This window comes from Protopterus annectens, chromosome 7.part0, assembly GCF_019279795.1.
Source record: "Protopterus annectens isolate FY-2018-M chromosome 7.part0, PAN1.0, whole genome shotgun sequence".
NCBI classification, from domain to species: domain Eukaryota; kingdom Metazoa; phylum Chordata; order Ceratodontiformes; family Protopteridae; genus Protopterus; species Protopterus annectens.
This window is the reverse complement of record NC_056739.1, coordinates 1,775,659,444-1,775,684,898: the sequence shown is the minus strand read 5'-3', so window position 1 is coordinate 1,775,684,898 and position 25,455 is coordinate 1,775,659,444.

Here is a 25,455-nt window from a genome sequence, read left to right as displayed (position 1 = left end):
TCAGTGAACAGGATTTCAAAATAGTCCCTTTTAGTGTAAAACTTTATCTAAAATCATCCAAATGGGCAAATGTTCTTTAACATGGTGCTGCAGGGAAGACAAGTCCTCTCCTACCTGCAGCCCCAAATCAACAAAAAGAACCATTTACTAAAACAGGCTGAACCATTCATACATTGATCAACTGACCATAGAAAGGGAACCTATGTTTTATTTTATATATATATATATATATATATATATATATATATATATATATATATATATATATCCCCTTTTTCTCACTGTAGTGCGATCTTGTACTTGGTATATTTAAATAGCAGGGGCTTTGGGGGGTGCAGGGGGGCTTGCCCACCGCTAAAAATGTTCAGGGCAATTTTTTTGTTTTTTTTTTCCTTATTTTTATCAGATGTTCGAACTTTTAAAAGTTCGATTATATGTTCTCGGCCATATGAAAGTCGAACTTTTAAAAGTTTGATCATCTGTAGTAGAATCATATATATATATATATATATATATATATATATATATATGTGTGTGTGTGTGTGTGTGTGTGTGTGTGTGTGTGTGTGTGTGTGTGTGTGTGTGTGTGTGTGTATGTATATATGTATATGTAAATATATATATATATCTATATATATATATATATATATATATATATATATATATATATATATGTATATGACATCTGTGCAGTGACAGAGACCTGGTTCAAGACTCCAAAGAGCACACCTGCATTACCAGGCTATAATTCATACCACACCTTATGGCCACCTAACTTGGACCGAAGCAATAAAGGCGGAGGTGTGCAATATTCATTAAGGATATCCACAACACCTCCAGGCTAGTTGCTCAGCATAATGCATCTGCCATTATCCAAGTGCAACTAACTCTTGGTAAGACCCACCATGCCCCAGGATTCCCACTCCTCATTTCTTGATACTCTGGAAAATATTAGGGTACAACCTAACACCCTAATAATGGGCGATTTCATCTACCCCACCATTAACTGGGAAAACTACTCATGTACCAACTCTTGTGCTTAACGTTTTCTGGAATTCATAAATTCTAATGCCTTCACTCAACTTATCCACACTCCCACCAGGGGCAGCAATATCCTAGACCTGGTCATTACCAACATGGGCAACCAGTGTTCCACACCAGAGGTCAATTCCTTGTTGGTCAGATCCGACCACAAACAAATCACCCTAGACATCCACATCCCAGCCCCACCCCTCATTAGGGAAACTACCGTAAAAAATTTCTCCAAAGCCAACATCACGCTTCTTAAGACAGAAGTGACAAATTTCACGACACCCATGCTGATGGACAGTAGAGATACGACTGATGAATCCTATACAATTGCACTTTATAAGCACTTACATGAGTGCATGGATCGTGCAATCCCTAACAGAACCAAGATGCTATCCTCCAAAAAAAGGAAGCCAATCTGGTGGTCCCCTGTTATAAACAAACTCTACAACAGAAGAAAGAAAGTGTTGCAAAAAAGAGTAAAATCCCATGATTGTAGGAACTCCGTGGTCAGCCTCAGTAAGAAGATGAGATCCCACATAAAATCCTCAAAAGCTAGTTACATAAATGAAATCGCCACTGATTCTAAAGACAACCACAAAGCTTTCTATAGCTATGTCAAGAATCTCAATGGCAACACTCAGATCTGCTCTGAGTTACAGCACAATGGCAATAAATATACAGAACCAACTGATATTGCCAACATCCTGGCAGATAGGTTCAGTGCTAAATTTACCCCCTCTCTCATCCCTAAAGGGCCCATCTCTATACCAGACGAATGCAAAGTACCTGTAGTCACGGCTGCACAGGTAAAAACCTCCCTCTCCAAAGCCAAGAACACAGCATCCATGGGACCTGACAACATCCCAGGCTGCGTTCTACATGAACTACAGAAAGAACTGGCACCCCACCTAAGTACCATGTTCAATCATAGCCTCACCTCAGGCTTTGTGCCCACTGAATGGCGCACAGCAATGGTTATCCCACTCTACAAAGGGGGAGCCACCATGGATCCCGGGCCCATTAGCCTGATGAGCCTGGTCTGCAAGGCTATGGAACGTATCTTTGTGGAACTTATAAACAATGACATTGGTAATCTCCAAACTCTAGACCCTACCCAGTTTGGGTTTGTAACAGGCCGAGCATGTCTCCTAAACCTGATAGACTTCTTTGAAGCGGTCACCAATGCTGTAGATGAGGGTAAGGTGGTACACACAGCCTATCTAGATCTTGCCAAGGCTTTTGACACCATCCCCCACTCTGGAATTATAGACAAACTCACTAAACTAGGTATAAATCCCTACGTCACAAGATGGGTTGCTAACTGGCTCACTGACTGAACCCACACTGTGAAAGTAGCAGACTCTAAATCCAACTTCAGACCAGTGACAAGTGGAGTACCACAGGGTTCAGTCCTAGGTCCACTCCTGTTTGGTATTTACTTCTCTGAAGTACAGGCTAACACAGAAGGTCTTTGGCTAATAAAATTCACAGATGACTGCAAACTAGGAGCCATAATCAAATCTCCTAATGATGTGGACATCCTACAAAAGGGCCTCACTGAGACAGATGCCTGGTGTCAAAGCCATTTCCTCAAGCTCAATGCCAAAAAGTGCATTGTCATCCCTTTTGGTAAAAACTCTGTACCCATGAACTACCACATAGGTGGTAGTCTTCTTAACACCGAACGTGTGATAAGTGACCTTGAGACACAGGTGGACAGTAGTCTCTCCTTTGATAATCACATCACCACAGTAGTCAGGAAATCCTTCTACATGGCACACCTCATCACAAAAGGTTTCTCATCCAGGAAAAAAGAGGTCATTGTTCTTCTCTACTAATCACTCATTAGACCCATTATAGAGTACAATGCCCCTTTTGGTATGTACCTAACAAGACATCTACAACAACTGGAATGGCCACAGAAATACCTCACAAAGAGGATTACCTGCATCAAACAGATGCCCTACGCAGACCGTCTCAAAAAACTCCAGCTTTACTCTGTCGCATATCACCTACTCAGAGGTGATCTCTGCCTAACATACAAAGCTATGTCAAACCCAGAGCTGTTGGACATGCTCCATATAAAAAAATCCCAATCCCTCAGAGCTACACGCTCTAGGGACCTAACCTTTGTCACCACAATAAACAGAACATGCTGGAGGTATAGATACCTGTCTCAGAGACTTCCCATACTCTGGAACAAACTACCTATCTATATCAAACAAAGCTCCTCATTAGCACTCTTCAAGAAAAATCTTGATGATTGGATGGGAGATAGGAAATTCACCCCGGGGATCACTTCTGTGGCTCTGCTTGACAGGGGCACAGGAAAATAATTTTCTTGGGTAACAAAAGCCAGGGTACTGTTTGACTAGGCTTATATAGGCCCTAGGGCCAATAGCGTAGTACCTACCTATGAACCTATACACACACACACACACACACACACACACACACACACACACACACACACACACACACACACACACACATACACACACACACACATATATATATATATATATATAGAGAGAGAGAGAGAGAGAGATACATAAATACACTGCAGCCCCTTCTCCACACACACACACACACACACACACACACACACACACACACACACACATACACACACACACACACACACACACTCACACACACAAAGACATAAGCCATAGCAATGATTGCTTTACATATTGATTTCAGATAATACAATACATTGTCTGAAACTGATCCTGCCATGCAAGATGAATGACAGTACTCAAACAACAGAAGGTTTAAGTCACTTTTATTCACAGACAGCCTCCATACCCATAAATTACAGTTACTTTGTTGACTGTGTAAACCTCAGATTTGATTATGATTAATGTACGGTCACAGTAAAGTATTGCAACTTGCTTTACAATATGTACTTCAGTCCTGTAAAACCAGATTAATGACAGATTGATTTTATTATGACAGCAGTGCCATTTTCATTCACCGACAGCCATCTCACCTGGTAGTAATTGCCAGATATTGTTGACTGCATCCACTTTTGATCTCTGGTTGTGGAAAAATAAATAACTAAATAAGAATAATGACAACAACAACAAGAAACACAGCAATAATAATAATAATAATAATAATAATAATAATAATAATAATACTAAACTCAGTAAAGTATTCCAGCTTATACCACACAAATGCACACTAGTCCAGCAAAGCCAGATTAATTTCTGCTAAAAATGCAACAAATTACAATCCAAGACATCCCCCCTCCACGCAGCAGTTATAGCCTCTTTGTTGACTTATACACTTCACAAGTTGGATTGTGTTAAAAATAATGGGCATAGTATTATTTTAACTTTGTTATAAATGAATAGTAACCTAAGTATTCTTGTTTGTGTCACTCAAATTATATTATCCCAGTAAAACCAAAATAAAATGCAAACAAGAACAGAGTCAGTCATGCACTTTTATGTTTAGTCCTAGTTTAGAAAATGTATTAAAAAATCATGGAGATAACGAGGTGCTTATTTACTGCAGGTAATTTGCTCATCTGATTGATTTCTTTTTTATAATGAATAATTTAAACCACTGAATTCAGGTGGCCATGGTGGTGCAGCGGTTAGCATTGCTGCTGCACAGCAGTTGATTCTCTGGTTCTAGTCTTGTCTGGGGTAGCTCCTTTGTGGGGTCTGGATGTCCTCCCTGTGGTCACGTGAGTTTCCTCCTGGTGCTCTGGTTTCATCTCATAGACATGTTGTAGGTGGATTGGACACTCTAAATTGGTGTATGTGTGTGCCTTCTGTGGAAGGTTGGGCATTGGGCTGGCAACTGAACACTGTAAAACTCCACTGCCAATCATGAGCAGACAGGTGGACTGCTGCGGCGACCCCTAACCAGGAAAAGCCAGAAGAATTTAAACCACTGATTTTCTTGTTGTATGCAATAAAAGACAACATCACACATCAAAGATGCCTGAATGAAAATAAAGTGTAAATACCGGACCATCGTTTGCAATAGAAGCTTTCAAAGAGAGAAACATATAGTAAACAAATATGTTTTGTACTACTGTGAGCTGTTAGTGATGCATTAAGCTTAGTTAGTAAACTTAATACATTACAAATTGATCCCTTTGTGGTAAAATGGATAGCAAATTAGATAAAGACAGAAATCACATGATGATGCAGTTAGTAGGTGCCTCATCAGAGAGTATAAAGTTGACCAATGGTATTCTACATGGGTCAATGCACCTCTTTAGCTTGACATTTACTTTTCTGATCTCCAGACAATAAATCATTACCTCTGGCTCTCCAAATTCTAGACAACTGTAAACTGAGAGTTATTTTGAAGTTCTCCTTTGAAGCCCAAGCCCATCAGCAAGAACTTACACTGATGTGCAAAAAGCAGTGTTAAATTAAATGCCAAAAAGTTCAATATTGTTACATTTTTAGATTGCCCCTGCCTCGCCACACACAGCACAGATAATACTCCACTTCAGATGTGAATGTTGTTAGACATCATAGAAAGTTACTAGGCTAATGGCCCTAGAGCCCTTACACGCCTAGCCAAGTTCTACCCTTATTTCCATGATCAGCACCTATTGTCCCTGTCCAAGAGGCACAGAGGTGGAACCCCTGCGGTGAAGTTATGGTTACCCATCCAATTGTCCAGACTGTGTTTGAAGAGTGCCAGTGAAGTGTTGTGTTTGACATGAATTAGGAGTCTGTTCCAAAGGTGTGGTAACCCTTAGGAGACAAATCTATTCCTCTAGCAGGTTCTATTAATGTCATGTGCCAGGTTAAGGTCTTTAAAGTGAGTAACCTGTGTACCATTTGACTTGTGGATATGCAGCATTTCTAATAAAGCAGGGTCAGAGATTGCCATATATGCAAGGCAGATATCGCCTCTTGAGTAGTCTGTATGAAACACAATAAAGTAAGAGTGATTTCAGATGATCCACATAGGACAGATTTTCTGGAGGCAATGCCCTTACTTATGAGATGGGCAATATAGAATGCCCTTCTTACCATTGTGGAGACATGGTGATTTTTTTATTTTCATTTTGTATTTGTTGACTGGGCTTGTCTGACTGAGCTGAAGAGCCTTTTTTCAGTGGAGGCTCGGGGTAGAAAGCTCCAACATATACAATTTTCATTATAAATTAGCATTAAACAGCAATGTTGCATGATTATTACAAGGCATTAAGTAGCAATACAGTGTTATACAGGGTCAGTAATCAGGAATATAGCAAAGCTCTTTCAAGATATATAAAAATAAATAATATGTCATTAAGATGAATATAGTTTTGGGGTAAGTGATTACAAAAACCCAGTTTTATCATAATGTAGTTGCATGAAGGCAGGACAATTACTATAGAATATTTCTCTGAGGGGATTAGGTTAATAGGTTTTAGAAGACAGTAGAAAGAGTAGTCAAGGAAGATTAGAGAGAGCTAGTGTGAAGAGTGAGTTAAGGGCAGAAAGTAGATTAAGGTATGAGAAGTAGGGGCTGTTTAAGGAGGGACAGTGCAGTGGCAGGCCCAGTGACTTTTAAAGTGCTCTTTGGTGGCTGTCTTAAATTGTTTAGGATGTGTAAGGGTCCTGATTTCTAGTGGGAGCATATTCCAGGCAATAGTGGGGTGATAGCTGTACATGTGACATCCAAATTTAGACTTGGGTTTGTAGATTTGTAGTAGGTCTTGGTTAGAGCTTTGGAGAGGTCTGGAGGGAGAATAATGGGAGATGAGAGTGGATAGTGCTGGGCAGTAGGCTGGTATAGGATAGAATGGATGATCTGGAGCTGAGAGAGAAGAAGCTGGTGGGGTAATTCAAACCAGTTTAGGTGTTTTAGAGAGAGACAGTGATGGGATTTGTAGGTTTGTTGTGCAGCAAATCTAGCTACCTTGTTGTAGGTAGATTCAAGTTTGGTCAGGAGTGTTGAGATAAGATTTGTGAGAATCTGAGAGATGTACATTAGACTGGGTAGAAGGTAGGTAAGAGAGAGTAACCTTGGCTTCAGAGGTAAGGAATTTCTTGTTATGGTAAAGGAGCTCTAGTTTTGAATGAGTCTTTTTGATACAGTTATTAACATGCAAGTCAAATTTAAGCCGATCGTCGATGGTGACTCCTAAGAGCTTAGTGCTGGATTCTACCTGAATGGGAGTGTTATTAAGGGACTGTATGGAGAAGGAGGGTTTAATATTGTTGAATTATTTAGGTAGGAAGAGTAACAGCTTTGTTTTTTTAGGGTTAAGGATGAGCTGGTTTTTGGATACTAAATCAAATTGCTGTTAACCTGTATGCCCAGGTCTATCACCACTGAGTGTGTATGTAGGGTATTGCTGTTGATGTGGTAGTTAGCAGCAACATCGCTCTTACTGGAAGAGAAGATAATACATTTTTTGCATTGAGTTTAAGGCCATGACTTTGGCACCAATAATTTGTTTGTGTAAGACCCTCTTGTAGGATGTTGACATCATTTGGAGATTTTATGACTGCTCTCAGTTTGCAGTCATCAGCAACTTTGTTGGCCATAGACCTTTAATTTTTACTTGTACTTTGGAGAAATAGATTCCAAGCAGTAGAGGTCCCAGGACTGAAACGTCTTGACAAGATCTTGAAACCTGGGTTGATAATTCCTTTTCCTTTGATTATCATGTAATGACAGTAGTCAGAAAGTCCTTTTATTTATATTTGAATGTCAGGGGACTATCAGCCAGATCTAAAGAGATCATGGTCCCCTAATATTCAGCATTGATTAGGCCAATTATTGAATACAATGTCCCCTTTGGGCTGTACCTCACTAAACATATCAAACAAGTGGAACATCCCCAGAGATTCCTAACTAAAGAGATGACTGGCTAAAAAACCTAAGATATCAGAAAAGGTTGTAAGCACTGTCCCTTTATTAAGTGTCTTATAGACTGCTGAGGGGGGCGATGCCTTGTCTTCTAAGCTTTTAGGTTCCCAGTGGTTCTGGATCATCTGTATCTCAAAAAAAAAAAAAACAAACAAATAATCTCACAAATAACAGAACCAGGTATCTAAATCTTCACCAGCTGATAAATAAAATACATTGGTAATATAGGTTCATTACACAGTGCATTCCCCACCTCTGGAATAGACTCCCCCATACGTTAAGCAGTATGTTACATTATCTTTCTTCAGGCAGGAACTGGATGATTGGCTGGGTATTCACAAATTCACCACTGTCTTGACTTGCTTGCCCCTCCTTGAAAAAGGAGGTATAAGGTTTAAATGATCATAAAACTAAGATGTCTTCTATTTCCTATTATTCTGTTATCCTATAAAGGCTAAAGATTTCTGACCTATAGCTGTTGTTGCTGTTGTTTATACAGACCAAATCAATTTCCGGTAAAATTAAAGAAAGCTTTGTGGACAGCCCTAACTGTTTTTTTTTTTTTTTTTTTTTTTACACAATGCCACAGCCATGATTCATGGTGGTATCTCATCACAGTTCTTCTCTAGTCTCACTCCACTCCACAGACCTTGATACTGACCCATTGTTTTATTTCATGTATAGGGAAAAAATCCAAGCAACAGACAGGCAAATCTAATGCAGCTCTTAAGCCGCATAGCCAGATAGGGATTGAGAACTGGACTGTGGATCTGGTCTGGACTGTGGATCTGGTCTGATCAGATTTCAACATTTGACACAATGCTCATCAAAAGCATATTGAAGAAACTAGTCATCAATGGGTTATGCAGTAGTAACATAGGCAAAACACTGTGCATGCAACACGGATATACAAGTTCATAATGAATCGAGGGAAGAAATAGTTTGTCAGTAAGAGAAACAACAGCAATAACAGCTGTGAAAAGGGATTTACTGGTAGTCATCAGATAACATGAAGAGAAGTGAGCAGTGTAACACAGTGGGAAAAACACCTGACAGAATTCTGATATGCATGGAAAGAGGCATTACCACTAGAAAACAAGGAAGTTATCATGACCATGTAGAACTTTCTGTATAGTTCTGGAAACCTCAGTTCATCTGGGAATAGACTATAAGACATTTGTGCAGAGCACTGCAACAGTAGTCGTATGTATTCTTCACCCAAAAGAATATAATAAGCTGCAGTGCAAATTATGTGCATTCTTAAAGAAAGAAAGATGCCATGTATTTGACAAAGCATTTATACGCCAGCAAGTCCACAGAGTTTTTGTGGTTCAATTGCTCTTAAAAAAAACAAACTAAATGAGGGCGCACTCTGAAGCTGCACAAGAGAGATACAAGAAACATTTTTTTCCTAGAAATGCTTTTAGATGATTGGAATATTTTATCTGAAAAAGTAGTAGCTTCAAAATACTGATTAATTCCCAGAGTCAGTTAGACACAAATAAATAATTTCTTGGGTTAATGAAAGAAAAAAGAAACTAACTGATGGTTAATTTGGATCTGTAGCTTCAGAAAGACTGGACATGGGCAGAGCTTTTATGTCAGGTTATGCTTACCTCTCATAGAAAGCTATGTTTTTAATTAAATGTTTTTACTTATATTGCACAGTTTTGAGTATTGACAAACATCATGCTACTCATTTATCCTGACATGCCAAGTTTTGCTGAAAGAAACTACTGAAATGTTTCATCTGTTATCACTTTACATTACTTAATTTTATTCCAGTGACCTTACACCTCTTAATATGCATCTTAACTTGTCATTCGTTCATTCTTACATTCATTACTTCTTGCAAAAATATATTTTTACAATCATGAGTTTTATATACAAATTTTAAATATCAGTGTTTTTCAAAATACCATTTGTATTAGACTGAGCTATCATTTCTTTGTTTAATACATTAAATGTACTAAAATGTTTTTATAGCTCTCTGTTTTTTGGGGGGTTTGATGCTTCTTAGAGAGGCTGGGACATTTTTCTACAGCCATTTATCTTATATTGGACACTTACATTGAATACCTCTACAGACTTCTGTCACGGTGACACATATGCCACTCTTACTATATATTACTATTGCTGTTTGTGATACAAAGCTTTTATAATATATTGTTATTGTTATTCTTATTTTTCTGTGGAGTGTTTTCTCCCTGGGCCTCCACTGAAAAGGGGAGTCAGACAATTCCTTCAACAAATGCAAAATAAAATAAATAAAAAAAATACTTAATTTCAACAATTGGGGGCTGCAGCAGATACCTTGCATGTACACATCTATGAGAATGAGTGACACTTATGAAGCACCATTGCAAATTCTGTCTTCATTAAGGATGGTTCAGCCACTATTAAGTTTGACCTCTCCTGTATAAAAAATACTCTTACAGTTAGAAACAATAAATTCTCCTTTCTTGCCTCTTTTAATAGACCACTGGAATTGGGGAAGGAAGTGAGTATAAGTGCCAGAGGCAGGAACTAAAGTGATTAAGCAAGCAAGTAAATTGGAATGATGGTATAGGCACCTGTACTAAGTTTTGACCTTCAGCTGAATTTTTTTGTAGCATCTGGGCTGTACAGTTTTGCTGTACTGTCTTCATTTTAAGGAATTTTATTTATGTTTATTGTTCCTTCAGAGCTGAGCTACCCTTTGAAATGCTCTGTGTTAATGTCAATTATTACTTTTACAGTGTAGCTAAATAAGTCATACACAGCAGAGTACTACTCTGACCACTGATGATGCAGATAGTGTCATAATTTAGAATTTATAGCATATTTGGAAAGGGAGAATAAAATGACACATATTAATAAACTATAGTATATGTAATTGGGGTGCAACTGTCAAATGCTCTTAACTTTTCACTTCACACACCCCCACACACACACACACACTTACATCACAACATGGGTCTACTTCATATGACCTAAATTTCATTTGACTGAAATTCATCTGACTGAGACCAAAACACTGAAAGTTCAAAAGACTAAAAACTCATTTGACTGAAACTCATAACACTGACACATTAAAGTAAAAGGTATATGCCCTTTTCCCCACTGTAGTGTGATCCTGGAGTTAGTATATATAGTTGAGGGTGTGTGGGGGTGCAGGGGGTGAAGCCCTCCCACATAGTTTAGGTAAATATTGTTTTCTGCAAAGAGTTATTCATTGCAATTACAAATATCCATGTGTATGGTTTAAAATGTATAAAGTATGTGGGGGGCTGTGCAGTTTGTTTAGAGTGGAGGCCTGGATATTGGTAATAACTGGGGCGGCATATAAGAGGGTGGGGAGGAGGAGTGCCTAGCCCAGGGTAAGTCTAGATTCAGGGGTTAGGAATTTTTTGTTCCGATATAGCAGACCTAGTTTCTGGTTTGTTTTTTTTATACATTGGAGTATGTGTAGGTTGAACTTGAGTTCGTCATCGATAATGAACCCTAGGAGGGAAGGAAAAGTAGGAGTTTGGTCTCTTTGGGATTTAGGATCAGATGTTATCATCGATAATGAACCCTAGGAGTTTTGTGTGGGTGTCAGGTTGGATATTTGTATTGTTAGAAGATGTAATAAAAAAGGAGGTTTTGTGATGAGAAAGAGAACGGGGAAGGAAAAGTAGGAGTTTGGTCTCTTTGGGATTTAGGATCAATAGGTTGTGAGAGAGCCATTGTTCAGTGGATAGTAGGGCCTGTTGGGTCAGGGAGTGTAGTTCAGGAATGTTATTTGAGAGGGATATAAGTGTGGAGTTGTCGGCATACTGAATAAGGGAGGATTCTTTGCATGATGTGTAAAGATCATTGGTGAAGATGTTAAACAAAAGGTGTCCCAAGATGGAGCCTTGGGGAACACTAGTGGAGATGGGAAGGAAAGGTGAAGAGGATGAGAGCCATTTGACAGATTGTTCCCTGCCAGATAGGTAACTATTAAACCAGGCAAGTGCGGAGGGGATAGGTGGAGATTTGTGAGTTTGGTTAGTAGTAGAGGATGCGAGACAGTATAGAATGCTTTGGAGAGATCTAGGAAGAGACAGGAAATGAGTTTATTGTTGTCTAGGGCCTCTGCAATAGTAAACAAAAAAGCACCAGTTGACAATCCAAACAAACGGGCACAAGAAGAACCACACCAACTGAAAGCCTGAACGCAGGTTTATTGAATGACAACAGACAGCGTTTTCGCTTATGTTTGTAGATAATGATTAACCAGGTTGTTTGACAACCACTAAAAGTTTTAAAATTTAAAAATTTATTGTAATTTTAGTGAGAGCTGCCACTAAAAATGATTGGTTGAATTAAAGCATTAAATTCTATAATAAAAATAAAGACATAAATAGATGCTGAAAGGATGCACATGGGCATCTATTCAAACACTTTAAAACAGGACTTTATAGAATACATTATATTTACATATACACACAATTTTTATACTAACTGTGGTTATGTGATTTGAATATATATATTTCACATTTTTTAACATATGTATTTAAACATATAGAGTTTCATTCTTCTATGAAGTTTTTGTAGAATAAAATATAGCTTTTGATAGATATGTAAATTATATTTGCTATGTCAGTGTATCTATGTACATACAGAATGAGGGTTTAATATTTATGTGATATAAACATTTCCTTGGGTATGTTTAACCATTTGTTTTAGTCACACAATGTATTTTAGTTACTATTTGAGGTATCTGTTTAATTAAATAATGTAATTGGAACTGTTTACCCTTAGATTAGGCTCCGGCTCTGAAGGAAGTGACGAAATTATTAAACCGTGTCAGAGCGGAGCTATAAGGGTGCTGCTTCCCTTTGTGCACTGTAAACCTCTGATGAAGCTACTTTTTTCAGTGGCGAAAACGCTGTCTGTTGTCATTCAATAAACCTGCGTTCAGGCTTTCAGTTGGTGTGGTTCTTCTTGTGCCCGTTTGTTTGGATTGTCAACTAGGGCCTCTGCAATGATATGAGTGAAGGAGAGGAGAGCAGTGGTGGTGCTGTGGTGAGGACGAAATCCATGTTGGGTAGGGGTAAGTAAGGGGTGTGTGAGGAGGTGATTGAGAAGCTGTGAGTGAATACATTTTTCTAATATCTTGGAGAGGGGGGGGCAGAATGGCAATGGGGCGGTAGTTTGAGGCGTCAGTAGAGTTTCTACCTTTATGAAGAGGGATACTGAAGAAGGATTTCCAAAGGGTGGGGACAGTTGATTCCAGAATAGATTGATTAATTAGTATAGATACAGGATAGTCAACTGAGTCAGCAGCAAGTTTGAGGAATGTAGGAGATAGATTGTCAGTGGAAGGAGAGCAAGGTTTTAGCTTGAGTAGTAGAGATTTGATGTAAGTAATGGGAACTGGCTCAAAAGAAAACAAAGTTGTGTCAGTGGGACTTGGAGAGGTGGGTGTGGAAGTAGAGTTTGGCTTAGAGGGTACGAGATTTTGGATGGAAGAGATAACGTGTTTATTCAGGAGGGTAGCTGTTTCCTGAGAGAAAGAGTTAGGGTATGGGGAGGGATTAGAGGGCTTTCCAGGATAGAGGATGTTGTTGAGAGTTGACCAAAATTTTTGAGGATTGGATTTGTTGTTAAGCTAAGCAGAGCTATAGTATAACTTTTTGTCATTAGTTGTATGTTTTTTTTCAAGGTTCCTCACTTGCCTGTATTTCTGAAGAAAATGTGATTGTTTAGTTTTAGTCCAGGTTTTCCAAGCATGATCTCTTTGTTTCATAAGGGACCTAGTCTCTTTGGAGAGCCAGGGAGCATGGTTTGATTTTACTCTGATCTTCCTAGAGGGAGCTAAGGAGTTCAGAATATTCATGAAGATGCTATTGAAAGTGCTTACAGCATCGTTTAGGGGGAGGTGTTTTAGAATGGACCAATCTATGTTGTGGAGAATGGAATTAAATTGGGGTGAATTGAAAGTCAATAGTTTTCGACAGTCTTTAATAAGGTGGGGTTTAGGAATATGGGAGTAGTGTCTTAAGATGGTGGTAGGGAGATGATCACTGAGGGAGTCAGGTAAGGTGGTGGGATTGTGGTATTGGTGGGGGGAATTGGTAAGGATCCAGTCTATGATGGAGCTGGAAGTGGAATTTTTATGGAAGCGAGTGGGAGATGTTATAAGTTGGTGGAAGCCGTGTAGGTGGATACTGAGTTGGGGGGAGTCAGTTGTGAGTTTGGACCAATCAATGTTGACATCACCAAGGATAAGTGTCTCATATGGTATGTTATGGGAGAACCAGGATAGGATGTTTTCAAGAATGGGCAGATTGTTACCAAGAGGAAGGTAGATAGAGGCAATTGCAAGTTTTTTGTGGGGATTCAGATGGCAGTTAAGGATGATGATTTCAGCTGGGAGGAAGTCAGGAATTGGGGAAGGGTATGGTGAGAGGTTAAGAATGTTTGAGTAGAGGATGGCCACGCCACCACCTTTTTTTACAGGTCTATCAGATCGGAAAATATTATAACCTGGTGGGAGTATTTCACTATTTGAGATGTGTGGCTTGAGCCAGGTTTCAGATAGGGAGAGGATGTCAGGGGTATTGAGAGCTATCCATGAGTGCAGCTCAGTGACTTTATTTGCTAGACTCTGAATATTCAATGAGTAAATAGTTAAGTATTTGAATGGAAATGATTGTAGTGACTGAGGTTGGTGACTGTTAAAGGAGTAAGATGGGGGCAGTGTAGAGGTAGTAATCTTATCAACTAATTGGTTAATGATAGTTACAGGACCACATGTTATGTAAAAAAAGATTTATAAAAGTGTAGGAAATCAGAAATTATGACATCATTGTTTGTTAGTTATATTAGACTGAAACTTGATTATGGAATAACAATATGGAAACCTTATTAGAAAACAAGTATGAGTAAATTGGAAAGAGTACAGTGGAAATATACCAATGTCATCCATGAATGTGAACATTTAAGTTATTATATAAGAATAAAATATATGAACTTGTACAGTGTCTCATACAGACATTTAAAAGGAGACCTTATTTGGTTATATAGGGCATTTAGAGACAATTATTCTCAGAATGTTTGGGGTTATCAAAAAGTAGTAGATAATCATTAGACAACCTATAGGCTATGTGGAAGATTACATAGGAATGAGAGATGTACTAACTGGCTCTCTAAGAGAGCAGCTGATATTTTTAAGAACAACCTGTACACTTATTATGGGAACAACGGTTTTATTATATTGGCAGGCTAGGAGGGCATTATTACCTGGAATAGTTGTATGTATGTATGTAATGTGCACATACAATTAATTATAATGACAGAGTCTATAAAACTATAAATATGCATATCTGACTTAACTGTTAGCTGTGTTTTCAAACTAATTGTGTGAGAAGTGATAAACAACTCTGTTGGCTATTCACATTTCAGTGTTAGTATCTTACGTCTGCTCTGTAATACTTTATCACTATGGAAGCAGAAGTGGGATGCAAATGCAAGCAGTTCAGGCTAGATTGTTATCAGGATGCTTTAACTATTTACTATAAATTGGTATTAATAGGTCATCTGTGCTCCTGTTTCATCATCATCATCAGTGTCAACTCCCCCTTTTCCCATTTTTCTACATAGGGTTAGGGTGTCATGTGAACTGTTGTCACCTCTCATAATTTATTTCCACTCTCCTACATTCTTTGACAGATATGCTTGATTGTCAACACATCTTCTCTCATGCAATACATCCATCTTTTGACTGGACATCCTTGTCTACTCTTGCCTTGTTTCTCCCAAATCTGCTCTACCAAACTGCCTTCTGCTTTCCTCCACATGTGACCAAACCTCCATAATCTGCTTCCCTTGACCTTCTCTGTAACTGGCCTATTTTGGCTTCTGCTTTAATATCCATATTTTTTCTTCTGCCCCACAGTATGCATCAGCCACTTCATCTCTATCACTTCAAGCTTCCTCACCTACTCTGCCTTCACTGTACAGGTTTCTGTGCCATACAGAATATTGACTGCATCACTGTTATGCACACCTTCTTTTTCAGCTTCTTTGGTATTCTTCTGTCACATATTACTCCTGATACTGTGTTCCAGATGGCTGTAATACTTCTGATTTCAGCTTTGACCTCCTCATTCAAGCTTCTATTCTCTTCAACCAACTCTCCTGGACACTGCAAGCTGTTAAGCTGTTTCACTATGTTCCATTCTAATTCAGTTTTCAGCTTCTTTTGATTTCTATGTCTGCTTCCATTGTGGCTGTCTAGTCTGTACTCAGTTTCATCCCATGTGCCTTCAGTTTTTCATTCCATTTCCTTATCATTTGCTGAAGTAAGTGCTCGGAGCCTGTTTGAGATGCCACATCATCTGCATACAGCAGCTTTGTCAATCTGTTCCTTCCATCCTGTTTCCTAATGTAGTCCATCACTAGTATGAACAGCAGTGGGCTCAGGACTTAACCCGCTCCAACTTGGAACCCCTCTGTGAGTTCCAAGACTCTTCATGCCTGAGTCGTTTGGACCTCGTAGGCAGCCTGCACTAATACTACTAATGATTCTGGGACTTTGAACCATGTCAAAACTGCCCTTGCTCCATGCCTTGGGATCACAGTTGGTCTCTTTGCTCATCACCAGCTTCTTCTCCTTTATCTGTTTCACTACAAACATCAGTAAAGTTGTGCTACATGCTGATCTGAATTTGAACTGCTAATCTCCAATTTTACTTTCTACTACTCTGCATAATCATATATCCATCATCCTCTCTAACACTTAATAGAGTGTGACAGGAGACTGGTATCTCTGTACCACCCCAAGTTGTGAGCACCCACTTTGTTCCTATATATTGCATCATATGTATTCCAGTCTTTCCATATCATGATAAGTCCCCTCAGGAGCCATTTTCCCCTAATGCACACAATATCTTGATCATATCTGCTGTGACTTCATCTGAGCCTGCTCCTTTCCCTGACTTAATATTCCTTAGAATTACTCTTATTTCTTCTTGGGGGGTATTTCTCTTTTTCTTTCACAATCGGATGGGTGCAGTACACAACTTTGTGCCTGTTTATCCTAGATAACTTTGAAATATATGGTTATGGTGCCACACTGAGATTTTTGAACTAAGATGCCAGATCACTGTCCTATGTGCTGCCGAACTTACTTGCGTTTGTCTATGGACATCTAAGGGATGAAAGTTAATGTTGTACATTCTTGCAAAGGCAGCACTTGTAATTTGAATTACTGGCAAGCAACTACTGAGCAATATTTACATATATATGTATGGCTATGCTTAACAAGCTTGAGTTAACACAAGATCAAAAGTTACACAATCGAGACCAGCATGCCATAAATGCACAACAAAACCCAAGATATCACATATAGCAAGACAGCACGACTATGTTGTTCATGGATGAACTTCAGTTTGATATGCTAGCTGCTCATACTACTTACCTCCATGAAACAGTGGCGGACATTACACATCATGCACTGCACCAGAAACAACCTAGTCATGCTATTTTGCTATATGCAATATTTTTTTTTTTATTGTCAGCTTTCATTATTATGAGCTTTCTACATGCTGGTCTCTATTTTGTAACTTCTGATCTTGTGTTAACTCAATCTTGTAAAGTAGACCCATATGTATATATTAATGAGTTATATATTTATATATTTTTTCTTTGCATTCAGGGTAGTTTTTACTGGATAGGTTATACTTTTCATGTGGTGCAGTGGTGGCCTCAGTGAAGCCAGGCTCCTTCCCCCACATATTTTAGTCACTGGTCCAGTTGTCTTCCTGTTGGACAAGGTCAGTAGCTTCCTAAATACTTGTGAAGTGAGTGTGATGAGAGAGAGAGAGAGAGAGAGAGAGAGAGAGAGAGACAGAGAGAGAGAGAGAGAGAGAGAGAGAGAAAGTGAGAGAAAGGAGCAGAAATCTACCATGATTGCTCATGGAGTTGAGTACTGGCACCTGTGGTAGTGACCCTGCATCCTTTGTACTAATACTTTTATTTACTAACCAATGCCTGCTATTAAGCATGGTATGGAAGCTTCCATGTCCCACTGTTTTCAATGATGCTCACTTAAACCCATAAATATGCCTAATGAAGTTCCCATTTGGAGCATAAATCTCCAAGGGCTTTCAAGAGTATCTCATCATTATGCAAGCATGGCAACCCCCCCCTGAAGACAGGAAGCAGGCAGACCCTTATCACATGTGCCCCAGTACCAGCTCAAGGAAGTGCCAGAGCCAGCTATCAAACTTGGGTCTCTTGGGTTGCAGACAAAGGCTTTATCTGTCTGTGCCAGTGGAGATGACTGTAAAATGTATTTTTTGCATTGGGCTATGAGGATTTCCCCATATCAAAGTTGTTTTTAAACCACTTCCAGGTAGCAAGGATTACAGAAATAGCACACAGAAGTGTTGTAGGAATTTCTCACATATTACATGTATTTATTTTGCATTATTTCTACTCTAACTATAGAAAGGTTCCATTTATATTGTTGTGTGCATGTCTTTTTTCTTACTAGCCATATTATTCAGACCAATATATTCTATAAATGTTCATGCTACAGCAATGTGAAACACTGAAGAGTCTCAGATTGAAGCACCGGTGTCAAGAAACTCCTCTACACTACCTGTTGTGGCATTTTATCAATAGTGGACATTTTGTAACATTGGAACACCAGTAATTCATGTATATATTGAAATATATATATGTATGTATGAAATATGTATCTGTATAAATATCTGTACCCATGAACTACCACATAGGCAGCAATCTACTTAACACTGAATATGTGATGAGGTCTTGGGACCCAGGTGGACGGTAGTCTCTCATTTGATAGTCACATTGCCACAGTAGTCAGGAAGTCCTTCTACATGGCACACTTCATCATAAAAGGGTTCTCATCCAGAAAAAAAGAGGTCATTGTTCCCCTCTACTCGACACTCATTAGACCCATTATAGAGTATAACGCCCCTTTTAGAACGTACCTCACAAGACATCTGCAGCAGCTGGAAAGGCCACAGAAGTACCTCACAAAAAGGATTACTGGCCTCAAACAATTGCCCTACACTGACCGCCTCAAAAAACTCCAGCTTTACTCCGTAGCATATCGCCTGCTCCGAGGTGATCTCTGCCTAACATATAAAGCTATGACAAACCGAGAGATGTTGGACATGCTACACCTAATGAAATCCCAATCTCTCCCAGCTAAACGGTCTAGCGACCTAAACCTTGTCACCACAATAAACAGGACATGCTGGAGGGATAGATTTCTGCCCCAGAGACTTCCCATACTCTGGACCAAGCTACCTATCTATGTCAAGCAAAGTTCTTCATTAGCACTCTTTAAGAAAAATCTTGATGAGTGAATAGGAAATAGGAAATACACCCCGCAGATCACTTCTGTGTCTCTGCTTGAAAGTGGCACAGGAAAATAACGTTCTTGGGTGGCGTAAGCCAGGGAACCTTGTCGGCTAGGCTTACGTAGGCCCTTGGGCCGATAGCCTAGTACCTACCTATGAACCTATGAACCTATGAACGTACATTTAGGAAGACTGAAATGTGATCTCTACATTCCTTTTTAAAGAAATGCATTTCTTACTGTTTTAAAATATAAACTCTGTGGCTATACAAATCTAAGTGCCATGACAATATATACATTCTTATGACAATGTATTAATTAATTTAACATAGATGCAGGAAACAATGATACCTTGAACCTTATGAATATATGTATAAAAATGTGAACATTAAAATATTTGAAAATGAAACAATAAAACTCAAACCTAAGGCCAGAATTTCCCTTTCTAAACAGTTTCACTGATAAGTTACCCACAATGTTATTTCCTTTCAATACCGTTTTTTTTTTTTTTTTTTGGGGGGGGGGAGTATGGAGCAGAAACAAAACTTATACAGATAGTTAAGTTATTAATAGATCCTGTCCACTCAGACCCTATGATATATAGAAAGTGCATCAAATTCTACATAAAGTAGAAAATACTTGCATTGATTAAAGTAAAACAATAATCAGTTTTGGTATTGTCATTAATAACATATTAGGTTAAACAATTTCCTTATTCAGCAATCTTACTAAATTTCTCAAAATTGTTTGTGAATATTTCAGTGGTGATAATGCCATCTTGAAGAAACTGTACCATTGTTTTATGGAAAAGTGATTATTCTGACAAATATTTAGTAATGAAAAACGAAACTCTTGGTGCAATCAAACATAGTGGATAAGAAAAAAGCAGATGTGTATTGGCTATATATACCTACTGGACAGTTGCACCAGTTTTATTAACTTTTGTTATTAATATCTCCATAGTTCATCAGCTTATTATATATAATATCTTAGACATGCTGAACAGAGCGGCATGATTAAAAGATATGAAGCAAATCAGCAGCTGACTTTTTCCATATATAACACATTCAGAGGAAAACAATTTAGGTATTGCTGTCACTTTGTGTGGAATCAAGCAAATGCTATGAAACAACATAAAATATCAATGAATGAACTTAGAGAATAGTAAATATGTATATGCATTATACCACAACAAAGAACAGTCAGGCTTTATATTTACCCTGTGAAGATAATTGAACCAAAAGTTGGAAATGTGCAATGTTGACTAGTAATATGAATTCAAAGCAGAGTTGTACATAAAAAAGTAAACTGTTTTTGTGATTACTAAACTATGGCAGAACTAAGTTCCTTGTTCTCACATCACATATAAATAAACTTCAGTATTTAGACATGGCTATTGAGATCAAGCTGACTTACAAAGATGAGATTCTACTAAGATTCCCATGCTTTCTTAAATTGCAATCACCATTCTCCAATAGGTGACACAGGAAAAGCTCTATAATTGTAGATAACACTGTTATGTTTAGCACTGCGTTTCTTATTAGCAGATTGGGATTGTCAGTTAAAGGCTGTAATAGCAAGAAGGTTATCAAAAGATACTAAACTAGCCTTGCACCAAAGGGACAAAAAATGGAAACAATATCAAAAACATAGAAATCCTAACACCCTCCTAGAGTATAAGCAACTACAAAATTCCGCAAAAAAAATAATAATTAAAGACCGCAAAGCCTACTTGTCCAAACTCCAGTTCTTGCACTCAATAAATCCCCAAAAATTCTGGGATTCCATCTAAACCATGCTGCATCCTGGCAACAAAGAAAACTCCTGTCCAGACCCCAGCCTCTCCAACCTTGAAGCAGCCAGCCAGTTCAACTCATTCTTCATAGACTGCATAGCTAAACTATCAGCCTCCTTCCCACCCCATCCTCCACCACCACCCCTCCTACCCCAATCACCACCCCAATCATCAACCTTCCTCCACATCCTTCTGCCTCAAGCCCATCCCAACAAACATTATAAAAAAGACTTCTCCTCAAACTCAAACCCTGTCGCAATGCACCCAACAACCTTCTACCCACCTTCCTCAAACAATCTGCACACAGCATTGCCTATCCCATCTCTATCCTTATAAATAAATCCATACAAGAATCATATGTCCCTTCTATCTGGTGCCATGCTTACATCACCCCCTCCACAAAGGTGGCAAAAATACTGATACCACCAACTTCAGGCCTATAGCTATCTTTTCCCCTCTTTCTAAAATACCATAGAAAACAATACAAGCACAACTCATGGCACACCTAACATTAAACAATCTCCTCTCCCCTACCCAGCATGGCTTCTGCCCTGGCCACAGCACCATGGCTGCCTTTCTTTCCTTTCTTGAAACCATAAACCTCGAAACGACTCAGGCAAGTTCGTATCCACACTATTCCTAGATCTGTCAAAGGCCTTTGACACCATCTCCCACACCCTACTTATATCCCAACTCTCCACCCTACACCTCTCTCCCACCACCATTGCCTGGCTTTCCAGCTACTTGTCCAACCGCCAACAAGCTGTCCAATGGAAGACTTCAACCTTCCCCTTTCTTCCCACACCCACAGGTGTCCCACAAGGTTCTCTTCTTGGCCCTCTTCTTTTCAACCTATTCATTAACAACTTTCACCAATCCATCCCAGACTCATCTATCACCCAATAGACAGATGACTCAACAATCATCTGCTCAGCCATCTCCCCCTCTGACCTCCTAGCAAAAACCCAACTAGCCTTCTCCAAAACAGAAACCTGGATGCAGTCTAACCATCTGGTACTAAATGCAAATAAAACCAAACTAATGTTTTTCCCATACCAAAAACTCCATTGACAAATCCACATTCACCATACAGAGCCAAAACAGCACCCTCCTTGAAATCATTCCCAACACCAAGCTTCTTGACATCGTTATTGATGAAAAACTAAAATTTGACACCCACATCCACTCCGCAATCAAGAAAACCCACCAAAAGGTAGGTCTCCTCTACAGGCACAACTGCTTCCTAAGCCTCTCTACCCGTTAAACTCTTAGATCCACCTTCCTACTCCCCTCGCTTATGTATGGTGCCCCTCTTTTCACCAATCTCCATCTTGGCCTTTGGTCTGAACTTGAATCCTGCTACCACAAGATCTATAAATTTGCAACCAATTCAAAAAACTCATCCCACCACTGCCACTCCCTCCTCTCCCTCAACTGTTTTGAACTACCCAACTACCTCAGTTACCTACAACTCACCATTGCCCACAAACTCATCTTTAAACCTGCCAACTGCCCAACTCTCGCTACTTCCTTAAAACCTTACATTCCCAACTGCTCACTTAGATCCAAAAAACAAAATCTCCTTCAGGTCCACAAACCTGCACGACCTCCTAGCCATCTACTGCTGACCCACTCCTTAGCTAAACAGTGGAACTCTCTCCCCACACACCTATGCAACTTACCTAACCATACAAATTTCAAATCTCAGCTACTCTCTCATCTTCCTTCCAAATGGGAATGCCCTTGCCAAGCTCCAACTTAACCCCCCCATTCCACCTTGCACTGACTCATCCAACTACCTCTACTATTACTTCATCCCACCCAAAACAATACCTCCCCTACCAAAAACTAATTTTCTCTGTAATATCTATTGTACTATATTCCCCAGTCTCACATATACTATTACCCTCTCCATGCATAATATTTTCCAACCTACTAATGGCTAGTAGCTATATAACTTGAAATGTTAAACCTACAATTGAGTTTATAACAAAAATATTCACTTTATGTAAATGTTGAAATTTCTGTATTGAATTATGTCTTTTCATTTCTGTAACATTGTGACAAGTCAATTGCAAATATCATGGAGCTTATTTGTAAATGTTTAATTAACTGTATGAACTATGTCCTTTTGTAACATGTGAAATGTAACTTGCAATTATTGTGGAGCTTTTCTCCCCGGGCCTCCACTGAAAATGGGCTCTTCTTGGCCCAGTGGACTTCCCCGGTCATAAAACTTAAATAAAATTAATTAATTAATTAATTAATTAAACTGGTATATCATCTTTTATTAATATCTCAAGCATCCAGAATAAGAAGTTTCAGGAAGGGTGATTCTTGTGAAAATACCCACATATTTACCCATGAGTGATCTGAATTCCTAGTTTTGGAACCAATGACATTGTTGCTATAATCCAGAAAATGGTGCTGTACCAAGGGAAACTACAGTGATTGGCAATCTTGAATACTTTTAATTGTACAAGACAATACAAACAGTTTGCAGTTTTGTTGTTTGAATCCACCTTTTCATTAACATCTGACACATTTCTAAAACCAGCTCTTGGATTTTTATTCTGCCATAAAAACATGACAACTATGACATGAAAAATTCTTGAGGTATTTGTGAAATCAAATTATTGCACATTTAAAATAGCATTGAGAAAATATCCATCTTACCAAGAGAAGATTTAGCTAAAAGCTCAAATTTTAAGTTACTCAATTTACCCAAATCTGTTTCAGTTTTGTTTATACCCCAGTTGAAATTAGCTGAGATATAATAATAATGAGAGTCTGTTTTATTCTTGAGGTTGAGGAACTTCATTTAATTTAATGAAATGTTACTGGAGGATACTAGTGATGGTAATATTTTTGTAGCTGGATAGCTGAAAAGTAAAAGAGAAGAATTTTCTAGATTGCTTGTAACTGGAGGCTTTATTATATTCTGTTATTATTTCTAGTGCTTTTTGGTATGGCACTATTGGGATTCTGGAAGTATAGTAAAATATGTACAAAAGAATAAAGCAATAACCCATGCCTGGGTGTGGGTAATGCTGGATTTACCCACGGTTGGTATGGTTTGGTCACGAGGGCGAAGCCCGAGTGGCCAAACAAAGCCAACCGTGGGTAAATCCAGCATTACCCACACCCAGAAGTGGGTTATTGCTATTATACAATGACATTATTTAAGAAAAAAAATTATTACTTTTCTTAAATAATGGCATTGTATAATGCCTCCTTACTGCTCTTACGCAGCTGTCTGGTATTCTGCGGCAGTACTGATGTACTGAGCATGCGTATGCCTACGCAGTACATCAGAGCTGTGGGCAAAAGCAATGGAGAAAGCAAGATCTCCGTTGCTTTTTATAAACTGTTTCACTATGTTAAATGGGTTTAACATAGCGAGACAGCTTTAAAAAAAGCAACAGAGAATCTCTGTTGCTTTTTTAAAGCTGTCTCACTATGTTAAACCCATTTAACATAGCGAGACAGTTTGAAAAGCAACGGAGAAAGCAAGATCTCCGTTGCTTTTACTGTTCACTATGTTAAAGGAGTTTAACATAGCGAGACAGCTTTAAAAGCAACGGAGAATCTCCGTTGCTTTTTTTAAAGCTGTCTCGCTATGTTAAACTCCTTTAACATAGCGAGACAGTATGAAGCAATGGACATTTTGCGTTCTCCATTGCTTAAAAAAAGAGTTACAGTAATGGAAAAAGTCAGGGCGACTGGACCTTTTTCCATTACTATAACTGATTTACAACGTGCACGCTGACCATTCAGCGTGCACGTTTTTGAATATTAATGGGGGGGGGGGGGTCGTTGTATAATGTGATATTTATCACAGTTACCAAATCTTACCCTTTCAAGTTTAGGATAACAAGAAATTATCATGAATAATGCTTCCAAAGAAAGAGCAACAGAGGCCATTCTTGCACTGTACTATTTAACACTCTAATTGGATTTGATATCTGTCCATTAGTGAAGAAACAATAGAAGTTAAATCATATAGAACTTTAATAGCCTGGATTTACTATTATGAAAACAAACTCATTTGACACCTTAAACTTAAAACATCACAGAGAATAAGCTAAACACTTGCCTGGCATCCAAGGCCAGGAATGATTGTTGCATTTTTATTTGCATTATCTTAGATAATAATATATTATTATCTGGTAGTTGCTTGATTTCCATTAAACTAGACTGGATTCTTGAGATTAGAAGTTACTACTGCATGAAATCATCTAGCTAAAACAGTAGCACATAGTTTTATATTCATATTGTTAAGAAATATAGAACAGTAGTTTTTGATAAGTAGTGGGCCTGAGTTTGGTTTTTAAAATAAAGCTGGTTTTAGACTGATGGCATTTTTTTTTTTTTTTTTTTTTGTTATAAAACAAATCATCAAAGCCAAAGGTCCTGGTAACCATTTGAATTGCTGATACTG